The following is a 12,232-nucleotide window of genomic DNA, read 5'->3' as shown; positions in this document are numbered from 1 at the left end:
TGCAAGCATTGCCCATTCAAAGGACAATCTGTCTTCACCCTGCAATTGCAACCAGGCTGCGATGGTTCATTATCAGTCTGCAATATTGCTTTATTGTGGGAGGATATGATGCTTGCAACATTCGGAGTACAACTATAGCTCAGCTTAATAGTGTTACGGTTGAATATTTTATGCAATCTATGATGGGGCGGAAAGTGTATGGAAACAAGTTTGAAAAATTCCTTACCAATATTGCTATCAACCTGCAAGCTAAAAGGAGGGTTAAACCATAAAATTTTTCGACTCCTTTTCCTAGATGTTCGTAAGTTATTAGCAGGGTTGTAGCAAACTCTCTCCGCAAAACCACTTTTCAATAGGGCATCATTATAAACAGATGCGGTCTTATCAAATTCATATTGGCCAAATGATGTGGCGGACAATCGCTTAGCAATCATAGTCGGGATTTGTTTCTTAATGTTGGGTGGGTGATTGGACTGGGCATGGATGTAAATGGGATCATTATTGGGTTTTCGATAAGGCCAGAATTTACCAGATAGCAAATTCAAAGTAACGTCAAGAAAATCAGTTTCAATTAGACCAGTATCCACAGTAATATTTAAGCCATGTTGTTTAAATAATTGAATGACATTTTTTCTCAAACTATTAACTTTAGGGCCAGATAAATTACGCAAAATAGCCAGCCCATCATCACGATATAACCCAAGCATGTCTCTGTCAACAATAGCAGAAAGTTCGTTCAAAAGAAACAAGCCGACCAACTCACAAATCTCAGCACCATCAAATGAGCCCATTGTAACATCGAACAAACCATCTTTCTTAGCCCAAGTTTCACCACCATCAAAAAGCAACGATTTCCTAGCATGGAAAATTGTTTGTATGATACAATCATCCAAATCCACAAATGGTTTGGCAAACTCAATTGCTTTACACAAAAGCTCCTCCGTAATGGATGGGTAAAAATCAACAATGTCAAATTTCAAAAAGGTGCATTGACGTTTAGATGGAATAGCCTTAAACCAGGATAACACAGAGTCTGTGTTTTTCCATTGATTCAGTCGTGATGCATCACGGATGGTTACGTTAATAGAGTCCAAGTATTGTTTACTTATACGGCCAATCTGGGACTTGGAAGGGTTAATCAACCTGCATTTAGGGTTCGATGTAAAGTTAGGTTTATGATCTTTTAGCGTAATAAACGCTGGGTTGCTTGATACTTTTTCAACCCGATCATCAACCTTTAACGCCTTGGCAATCTTTTTAGCCTCAGTATTGATTGTGTCACTGATAGCAGGATTCACCTTTTTGTATTTTGCCGATACATTATCATTAAGTAATTTTTTATAATCCTGGGTTTTAACTTTGTACAAGTTAGTAGTTTTATCTGCTGATATCAACAGATCCGGAGAGTTAATAATGTTCTTAATGTCATTAGTTAGTTTTCTCTGAAAAGAATTGTAAATGGGTTTGAACTTAATCTTACGAACCATCTCGTATAGACCATTCTCAAATGGTATCAAAGCACCATGCTGTGGAGGTGTTCTTTCAGTCGTAAAGCCAAAGTTATTAAAATGCTCAGACTGAGAAACATCCTGCTGGTTAAGATCGAAAAAATAGGCCTTCCAACGTAAACGTTTAATAAAATTTTCAATCTTACCTAACATCGTCTTCAAATATCGATCCTTACTTGGGATAGCAATGTTTTTTAAAGAATAACCGTAGTTAATCTTTTCCAGATTCATAATAACTGGATGGTAGTATCAAAATAAAGTGCTCAACTGACTCAGTGCCAGGAGCAGAATTAAAACAATGAAAACTATCAATACTACAAAAAAGTGCTCAATGCTAAGCAAAAAAGCAAAGCAGAGCAAATTAAATCAAATATAGTTATTACTATCTGAAGCCTTTACAAATTGTTTCACCTAACGGATCATCAGAAGGTCTGCAAAAACATGCAAAAAAAGTAAAGAATCGATAATTCCTGAAAAGATATTAAATAATTACAACTGTAATTTAATCTGCAAAAAAAACCTTTTAAACCTGTACTTCCTGAAAAGATATTAAATATTATAACCGTAATCCAATCTGCAGTAAAAAAACCTCAGAATTACTAAGGGCTACCTTCATCCATTACTACAAAGTTTCAATGGATTTGTCCATCTGAAAACCAAGCAACATTGATGGCAACCTCTATGACATCACAAAAAAGCAAATGCAGTTTGATGATCAATGCAACCCGTAGTAATCTGAAAAAAATAAATGGAAATTGTTTGTTTAAAAACCTGTAAAAACTAAATGAGATTTATAACCTGTAAGAATCAAATGAAATTTAATTTTTTCAAAACTATAACCTGTGAAAATCACAAGGAACTGTGATGATGCAACCTGTAGCAACCTGAATAAATGAAATAAAATCTGTATGCATCACGACTGAATCAATGGAAAAACACAGACTCTGTGTTATCCTGGTTTAAGGCTATTCCATCTAAACGTCAATGCACCTTTTTGAAATTTGACATTGTTGATTTTTACCCATCCATTACGGAGGAGCTTTTGTGTAAAGCAATTGAGTTTGCCAAACCATTTGTGGATTTGGATGATTGTATCATACAAACAATTTTCCATGCTAGGAAATCGTTGCTTTTTGATGGTGGTGAAACTTGGGCTAAGAAAGATGGTTTGTTCGATGTTACAATGGGCTCATTTGATGGTGCTGAGATTTGTGAGTTGGTCGGCTTGTTTCTTTTGAACGAACTTTCTGCTATTGTTGACAGAGACATGCTTGGGTTATATCGTGATGATGGGCTGGCTATTTTGCGTAATTTATCTGGCCCTAAAGTTAATAGTTTGAGAAAAAATGTCATTCAATTATTTAAACAACATGGCTTAAATATTACTGTGGATACTGGTCTAATTGAAACTGATTTTCTTGACGTTACTTTGAATTTGCTATCTGGTAAATTCTGGCCTTATCGAAAACCCAATAATGATCCCATTTACATCCATGCCCAGTCCAATCACCCACCCAACATTAAGAAACAAATCCCGACTATGATTGCTAAGCGATTGTCCGCCACATCATTTGGCCAATATGAATTTGATAAGACCGCATCTGTTTATAATGATGCCCTATTGAAAAGTGGTTTTGCGGAGAGAGTTTGCTACAACCCTGCTAATAACTTACGAACATCTAGGAAAAGGAGTCGAAAAATTTTATGGTTTAACCCTCCTTTTAGCTTGCAGGTTGATAGCAATATTGGTAAGGAATTTTTCAAACTTGTTTCCATACACTTTCCGCCCCATCATAGATTGCATAAAATATTCAACCGTAACACTATTAAGCTGAGCTATAGTTGTACTCCGAATGTTGCAAGCATCATATCCTCCCACAATAAAGCAATATTGCAGACTGATAATGAACCATCGCAGCCTGGTTGCAATTGCAGGGTGAAGACAGATTGTCCTTTGAATGGGCAATGCTTGCAGAAGGCCGTTGTTTACAAAGCTACCATTGATAACGGCCCGAAGGTCCTTAATTACATTGGTTGTTGTGAAACTACTTTTAAAAAACGTTTTTCCAACCATAAATGTACCTTTAATGATAGTTCTAAACGAAACAGCACCGAACTATCTAAGGCAGTTTGGGACCTTAAGGACAAGGGTGTTGATCCTAAAATATCTTGGTCCATCCACAGCTATGCTCGACCTTACAGTGGAGGTGGTCGTAATAATTGTGGCCTATGTTTGGCTGAAAAGCTGGCCATTCTGAAGGCTGATAGTGGCCACCTTTTGAACAAGCGTTCCGAACTGGTGGGTAAATGTCGTCATAGAAACAAATTTAAACTCAAGTACTTCAAAATAAAATAAATTCCTTTTGATTTTCACAGGTTATTTTTAAAAAAAATTTCATTTGATTTTTACAGGTTATAAATCTCATTTAATTTTTACAGGTTTATAAACAGATTTTATTTCATTTATTCAGGTTGCTACAGGTTGCATCATCACAGTTCCTTGTGATTTTCACAGGTTATAGTTTTGAAAAAATTAAATTTCATTTGATTCTTACAGGTTATAAATCTCATTTAGTTTTTACAGGTTTTTAAACAAACAATTTCCATTTATTTTTTTCAGATTACTACGGGTTGCATTGATCATCAAACTGCATTTGCTTTTTTGTGATGTCATAGAGGTTGCCATCAATGTTGCTTGGTTTTCAGATGGACAAATCCATTGAAACTTTGTAGTAATGGATGAAGGTAGCCCTTAGTAATTCTGAGGTTTTTTTACTGCAGATTGGATTACGGTTATAATATTTAATATCTTTTCAGGAAGTACAGGTTTAAAAGGTTTTTTTTGCAGATTAAATTACAGTTGTAATTATTTAATATCTTTTCAGGAATTATCGATTCTTTACTTTTTTTGCATGTTTTTGCAGACCTTCTGATGATCCGTTAGGTGAAACAATTTGTAAAGGCTTCAGATAGTAATAACTATATTTGGTATATATACTTATATACATCATATTGCATTAAAACAATGAAAACTATCAATACTACAAAAAAGTGCTCAATGCTAAGCAAAAAAGCAAAGCAGAGCAAATTAAATCAAATATAGTTATTACTATCTGAAGCCTTTACAAATTGTTTCACCTAACGGATCATCAGAAGGTCTTATTCAAATAGAAATATATTCATATTGCATTAAGTGATATGCCAATATTAACTCCTTTTCCTCTGCTCACTAGTCACCAGGGTCTCACTGGTGGACGTTATTGGCTTTTTAGTCTACAGGATGATGCTTAGCCTAATGTTATATACATATTTCAGTTGTATTGTAATTGTTTCCATACCTATCTGTTTGTATTTTATGGATTGCATTTTTTCAGGAATTTTACTGAGCAATTCTTCTTTAACAGATAACATGTAGAACAATAGAAACTGGGTAAATATTATCTAATTTGTTGTTGAAAGTAAGTGCAAAAACACCACTGATTTCAACAAAGAGAACAGAACCTCAGGTTTGGCCTTTTTTTCTATAATTTGGCCTTTTTTGGGGATGCATTTGGCCTTTTTTGTTTTATCAATCTGGCAACCCTGGTTTGATGATTGAAAAAATCATGATCAAAACTGGGTGTTTGGAAATTAAGACTTCACTTGACCTCAGCACTAACAGTAGTTTTAAAGTAAATTACTAATGTTTACGATATGAGCAGACAAGACGGTATTTACTAGCATTTGTACAATTCAATAAGTCGATTCACATTTGGTCATGTGGGTTAGCCTAAGTGGGCTATAGCCAGGCTTGCCGACACAGTATTTCAGTTTTTTGCTTCTTTTTAGCATTTGATGCTGCGTTTGGACGTCACCGTACCAATTTATTACAACTGCTGAGATCTGACATCAGAAAAGCTGGCCTGGGATCCTTGCTCAGCACACCACATCTCCATCGATTGCAAAACATCGCAAAGGACAAAACAGAATGGAGATCCTATCAACCTTGTTGAAAGACTGATCGAAGCCAGCGGATGCCAAACGATTTGGCTACACTGGCGGCGGAGACAGTTACAATAATAATGCTGCGTTTGCAGTTTCTTTTGAGCAGTTCAGTTTATTTTTGTTTTGTTGGCGAAAAAGAAAGACACAAAAAGCATAAACACAAATAATTCGCACAACAAGGAGGTAAACACAAATAATTTGCAGTCCCAACTTGTGCGCATATTAGCCTATCTTACTGAACGAATGCTAACGACAGTCGGAATTAACTGGCCTGTGTAGAATTTAGCTCAGGCTGGTGATATTGGTAAAGAGGCCTACTGTGAGGCTCAGGGGTACCGGTATAGCATGACCAGTGGTGCCACTCCTAGTGTTTTTGGGGTACCTCTAAATACCCATTGTCAGGCATTGTCGGGCATTGTCAGGCATTGTCAGGCATTGTCGGGCATTGTCAGGCATTGTCAGGCATTGTCGGGCATTGTCGGGCATTGTCAGGCATTGTCAGGCATTGTCGGGCATTGTCGGCTTTTCGGGGGGTTGTGGAGCATTTCTAGGGGTTGTCGAGCATATTCAGGGGTTGTCAGGCATTGTAGAGTAACTACCTTCAGGAATTGTTGGGAATTTCCAGGCATTATCGAGGATTGCCAGGCATTATCGATCATTATCAGTGGTTGACTGGTTTGTTGGGCATTATAGAACATTTTCAGGCATTGTCGAACATTTTCAGGGGTTGTCGAGCATTTTCAGGGGTTGTCAGGCATTGTAGAGTAGCTATACTTTCAGGCATTGTCTATAATTTAAAGACATTGTCTAGGATTTCCAGGCATTGTCGATCATTGTCAGTGGTTGACACATTTTTTAGTTATTATAGAACATTTTCAGGCATTGTCGAACATTTTCAGGGGTTGTCAGGCATTGTAGAGTAGCTACTTACAGGCATTGTTGATAATTTCCAGGCATTGTCGGTGGTTGACAGGTTTGGTAGTCATTATGGAACATTTTCAGGCATTGTCGAACATTTATTTCCAGGCATTGTCGATCATTATCAATGGTTGACAGGCTTATTATGCATTGTCGGAAATTTTCAAGCATTGTCGAACATATTCAGGGGTTGTCGAGCATTTTCAAGTGTCAGGGGTTCTCAGGGGGTACGTCTAAATTCCCATTGTCAGGCATTGTCGGGTATTGTCGGGCATTGTCAGGCATTGTCGGGCATTGTCAGCTATTGTCGTGCATTGTCGGCTTTTTGGGGGGTTGTGGAGCATTTTCAGGGGTTGTCGAGCATTTCTAGGGGTTGTCAGGCATTGTAGAGTAACTACTTTCAGGCATTGTCTATAATTTAAAGGCATTGTCTAGGATTTCCAGGCATTGTCCATCATTATCAGTGGTTGATAGATTTTTTAGTCATTATCGAACATTTTCAGGCATTGTCGAACATTTTCAGGGGCTGTCAAGCATTTTCAGGAGTTGTCAGCCATTGTAGAGAATAGCTACTTTCAGGCATTGTTGATAATTTCCAGGCATTGTCTAGGATTTCCAGGCATTGTCGATCATTATCAGTGGTTTACTGGTTTGGTAGTGATTATGGAACATTTTCAGGCTTTATCAAACATTTATTTTCAGGGTTTGTCGAGCATTTCCAAGGGTTGTCAGCCATTGTAGAGTAGCTACTTTCAGGCATTGTTGGGAATTTTAAGGCATTGTCTAGGATTTCCAGACATTGTTGATCATTATCAATAGTTGACAGGCTTATGAGGCATTGTCGAACATTTTCAGGCATTATCGAACATATTCAGGGGTTGTCAAGCTTTTTCAGGGGTTGCAAGGCACTGTAGAGTAGCTACTTTCAGGCATTGTTGGGAATTTCCAGGCATTGTCTAGGATTTCCAGGCAGTGTCGATCAATATCAGTGATTGACAGGTTTGGTAGTCGTTATAGCACATTTTCAGGCATTGTCGAACATATTCAGGGATTGTTGAGCATTTTCAGGGGTTGTCAGGCATTGTAGTGTAGCTATACTTTCAGACATTGTTGGGCATTTCAAGGTATTGTCTAGGATTTCCAGGCATTGTTGATCATTATTAGTGGTTGACGGGTTTGTCAGGCATTGTCAAACAGTTTCAGGGGTTGTCTAGCATTTTCAAGGGGAGTCAGGCATTCTAGATTAAGGTACTTTCAGGCATTGTTGGGCATTTCCTAGCATTGTCTAGGATTTCCAGGCATTGTCGATCATTATTGGTTTTTGACACGTTTGTCAGGCATTGTCGAACATTTTCCATGCGCAGCAGAATGATCCCTTTTTATTTTGCGTAGGTTGTAAACGTATTTATGGTACACAGCAACGTTTAAATGACCTGGCTATCATTTCATAAGTACATATTGAGATCATGTGGAAGCCCTCGATCTCATCGAAACTGTAGATGAGTTTGTTTCCAGAAGTCAAACCCGTCGCAAAAAATTTGGATCAAGTTTGTGACTTCATTTCACAAATAGAATGCAAAAACTGTTCAAGCTAGTCTAGCCTATATATCAAGATTGTGTGAAGGGAAAATTGCCAATAGTAGGTATTCAGACATGTAGTAACCAAAACTGTTGTGCACTGTTGTCATTCTATCTTTTTGTTTGTTTGTTTATCTTTATCCTGCATTGCGGGAAAGCGGACTTGAGCGCTATGCATCGATGTACGCCTTCCGACATACACCTGACCCACGCTGCAGCCGACGGCAATGTCTGTTTTCCGGTTGTCTACTTTATTTATGACTTAAATTTGGTACTACCCATTACTCGAAATCGATCACTAGGTAGAGGCAATTATCGTTAAGTTTCTTGCCCAGAGAAACAACAGCAAGTGCGGGTGGCTGGAGTCGAACATGCAGGCTCTCGACTGCGAGCCCAACGCGCTAACCACTCGGCCACGGCTGCCGGCCATCTCGGCCATCTTTATAATATATCTTCGTTTTGACCGACATAGGCTATTTAAACCTGAACGAAAGACATTCATTGGGTTGTAGTATTTATTAACCCAGTCCTAAGCATGCGAGGGTTTCGCTGCTTGTCTTCAAAGGTGTTTAGTCAAAGTTACGCAATTACAGCCAAACTACATGGTGCACAAAATGTTGCACGACAATCGCGACATTTGGTTTCTCAAATAGTGCATAACAATCGTTTAGACTGAAAATCGGCAACTTGAAAAATCACTTTCAGGATTAGTGGGAATTCTGATCCCCCTGGAATTCCCTTACTTCAGTAAAACATCCACGCCTACGTGTAGGCCAAACTTTTTTTAAATAGGTGTTTTTATTCCAACTTTTCTTGTAAATACTTTTTTGTTTTGTCGGCTGTCAAACTTACAAGAATGCTTGATATGAACAATTCGGTTGCATGTGTTGTAGTGGACTGCAACTACAATTTATTTGAGCATGGTTGCAAAATTTCGATCTGTTAAATCAACCAAACCTCTTTGATAGAGCTTATTCGATTGCAGATTCTGTCAAAATAATAAAATACTTTCGAAATCAACATTTACCTGCAATGTAGGCCTATACCCAGACAATCACTTTATCTGGTTCAGATCTTTACCAGATCGGGTACGGATTTGACCATATCTGGACCAGATAAAGTGGCTGTCCATGTAGGATTAGTCTGTCATAGCAAATCTTCTGCAACACTGGAAATGTCATTGTGCATTGGCTCTCATGCCTGTACCAGGGAACTGGACGAAGAAAAACAAGGCTACCGAACAGGAATACATTAGTTTCTGCGTTTTTTGTTGCACCAGTGACTCGCAAAATCTTGCCGAAGCATCAAAACAATAAATCATAAGACTAGCATTTGCCTAATTTGTCACCTCAAGTGGATTAGAAAAATTTAACAAATTAGGCGAACTGACGAATTATGCAAACAGGTCAAAACTATAACGAATCGTATACATGGCGTATTTATTTGTATTTATAAATGACCTTTTGTTCATTTGGGACCGCACGCGTGTTGATCTAACTAACGAGACTGCGTGAAATAATCTATGTTGCTGTAACTAACAAAGCTGTGACTTTATAGGATTAAGCGAAGGACGAAGTGTGAGACGCGTTCTAAATCCTTACTGTGAAGCAGGTAGAAAATGTGTAAGTTTAGTAAACATTTGAGAAGTGTTAATTTTAAATAGAGCGACATAAAATATAAGAAGTAAATTAAACAGGTTTTTAGCTTTAAAAAAAGCTTCCTCACTTGACAGTAGGCCACGAATCGGAGTTGCGTTTTCTGCGTTTCATTTCAGGATTATAGTCAGAGCGAAGTCAATGCCAAACAAACGATCTAAGCACGTAAGCACTTGAAAGCATTAATCGAATGGCGAATTACCCCAACAAAATGCTTTTCGGAGATATAAATATAGTTGACGAGTTGAGCGAGTTAGACGACGACAAATTAAACGAACTATCATGTAGGCTACTGAAAAAGATAAGAATTCTGCCGGGACCGAATAAAATGTGACGAATAAGGCGAACTGACGAATTAAACGATGACGATTTCTACTTAACGTGATAGGTAGATTTCCTTTGTGAAAGTATTGTAGGCTAATCAAGATTGAAAAAATAATCCAAAAAACTTAATGTGAGATTAAAATAAAAATGGTTTAAAAATAAAATATAAATGTGATAATCATTCGGTGAAATAACAACGAAAATGCAATATACGTAAACAGGTTAGGCCTTCAATATTGAAACACATTTTGCAAAAAGCCAGTTTACGCAGAAAATGTGAACTCAAAGAATTACAGAACAACATTTATAATCAGGCATAGGCTATATCATTCTGCACATGAACTGTCTAAGAACGATAATGACATTTTTCAGGCCTTTTACGTTTTCTCTGCCCTGGCTTTTTACCACATGAATTGGGAGGAGGCACTGTATGCAACCTTCCATCTGTCGAAATGCACGGTTTTTCCGTTTTTGGAGCAAATGCCATGAAGCGTTGAAAATGACTTCTTCGATCTGCCAACGACCAAGAACACCAGTTTTCGTATGACGTTTTATATGTCATATAAGGTTCACGTAAACTATAAGGCCCAAGACCAATCACTGCTTTTTCAATTTCTTTAAATTGTGATGCCACTTGTTCATGAATTACTTGTATTAGGTCAGATAATTTCATTTGTTTCCAATTTGTTTTGATTTTGATTACGTTATTCATGCTTTCAGCGTAGTTGTTGCTCCATTCCATGTCCACTGTATGTCTGTTTTGCCACACTTTGTCTTTCAACAGTGGTAGAAATCTCCCTTTCAAATATGGTGTGACAGTAGAACAGTGCAATGTGCAATATTCCAAAAAATTCTTCTCTTCTTCTTCGTATTCTACGTGATCTTTTGATTGCAATAATGAAAATGCACCATTCAATACTTTATTTCTGTAGAATGTGCCTAAACCAATCTTATCAGCTAAATACTTTTGCAGATTTTGTCTCAAATGGCGACAGCACAACACATGAGTAGCATTTGGAAAAGCATTCAAGATTGCTTGATGCATCGCCCTCTCATCGTCGGTTCCAAATATCAAGCGATCACCTTTCAAAGAAAACTTAAGATACGAAAAAAACTCTGTAAACGTCTGCAAATCAGATTTGGCATGCAGAAACGATGGTCCTAAAAAAAGAGGAGCCTTTCCTGATGTACTTCTCACCACTGACACGTTTTGATATACCGTTGTGGTGAGAAATGTTTTCCCCAAATTATACGTCTTGTCAACACACAATACCACATTTTGGTTGCAGCAAAATCGTTCGATGTCCAAAATTTGATCCTGAACGAACAAAATGATGGAAATTGGCATTCCTTTAGAATGAGATACTTTTTGGACAAATGTATGTGTTTGAGTCATGTCTATGACTTTTAGAATATCGTCGCTGTAATTTTGGCCGTAAACTGTCGGTTTGTAATCAATATTTTTTTTCGTATTATATTTTAAATTATGGAGCTGTTGTAAGTTTCTGGGAACACGAGACATATCATTTGTTTGCATGGCTTCATCATATACATTTTTGGCTGTTTTCAAAGGAACCTGTTTTCGAAAATCGTTAAAGATGTCTGGTTTTACTCTGATGTAGTCATTAGTATTGAGTTTACTATTTCCATGTGGAATATGGCCAGGGGATAAACCGAGATATTCAAATATGCACAGGGTTTGAATGTTACATTCTCCAAAATAGTTCAGCCACGTTACTCTCCGCTTGTAATTACAATCTGCTGCATGAAACGATGTGTATTTTGTCATTTTTACAATTTCGCTCTGGTTTGGCTGTGGATCCATGGTTGTGTATTCATTTTGTGTAGCTTTTCGAAACGAAAACTTATTTTTGAATACATATATCTGTCGTAGGCTATCTTTTTTGTAGAAGGTTGAATAGTAAGACCCTTTTTTCCAACTGCCGCAATCATCATAAAATTGCCGCGTTTGCCCAATTTTTCGTCTTTGGATGTTTTTCATATTTTTTGTCACAAAGTAGATATTTTCTTTTTTGCCCAGTGGAATATTCTCCAATCCTTTAGTTTCCTTGTTACTTAATGTTTCAATAATTTGCCTACTTTCCAGAAACTTGTTGTCTAGTGGTAGACCTTTTTGTTTCTTCTTTGAGTTCAATTGAGGTCCCGATGCCTTAGCGCCTGGTTTCTCATTATTTCTTTGTGGTTGGACATTATCAGGCAAATTCGCATGTTTTTCATCTTCTTCGTCATCATCTAAGTCGGTTG

At 37.4% G+C, this 12,232-nt stretch overlaps 1 long non-coding RNA gene across 1 annotated transcript; it reads left to right on the top strand.

The window, feature by feature from the left end:
• Positions 1 to 9,735: 9,735 nt before the first annotated feature.
• On the top strand, positions 9,736 to 11,865 carry LOC145780042 (uncharacterized). The gene is made up of 2 exons (XR_014290592.1): positions 9,736 to 10,508; positions 10,941 to 11,865. It is a non-coding gene; the product is annotated as an uncharacterized LOC145780042 (long non-coding RNA).
• The last annotated feature ends 367 nt before the right edge of the window (positions 11,866 to 12,232 follow it).

Source organism: Aplidium turbinatum, chromosome 11 (assembly GCF_918807975.1).
Source record: "Aplidium turbinatum chromosome 11, kaAplTurb1.1, whole genome shotgun sequence".
NCBI classification, from domain to species: Eukaryota; Metazoa; Chordata; class Ascidiacea; order Aplousobranchia; family Polyclinidae; genus Aplidium; species Aplidium turbinatum.
The sequence above is the reverse complement of the archived record's forward strand: the minus strand, read 5'-3'. Positions and strand labels throughout refer to the sequence as shown.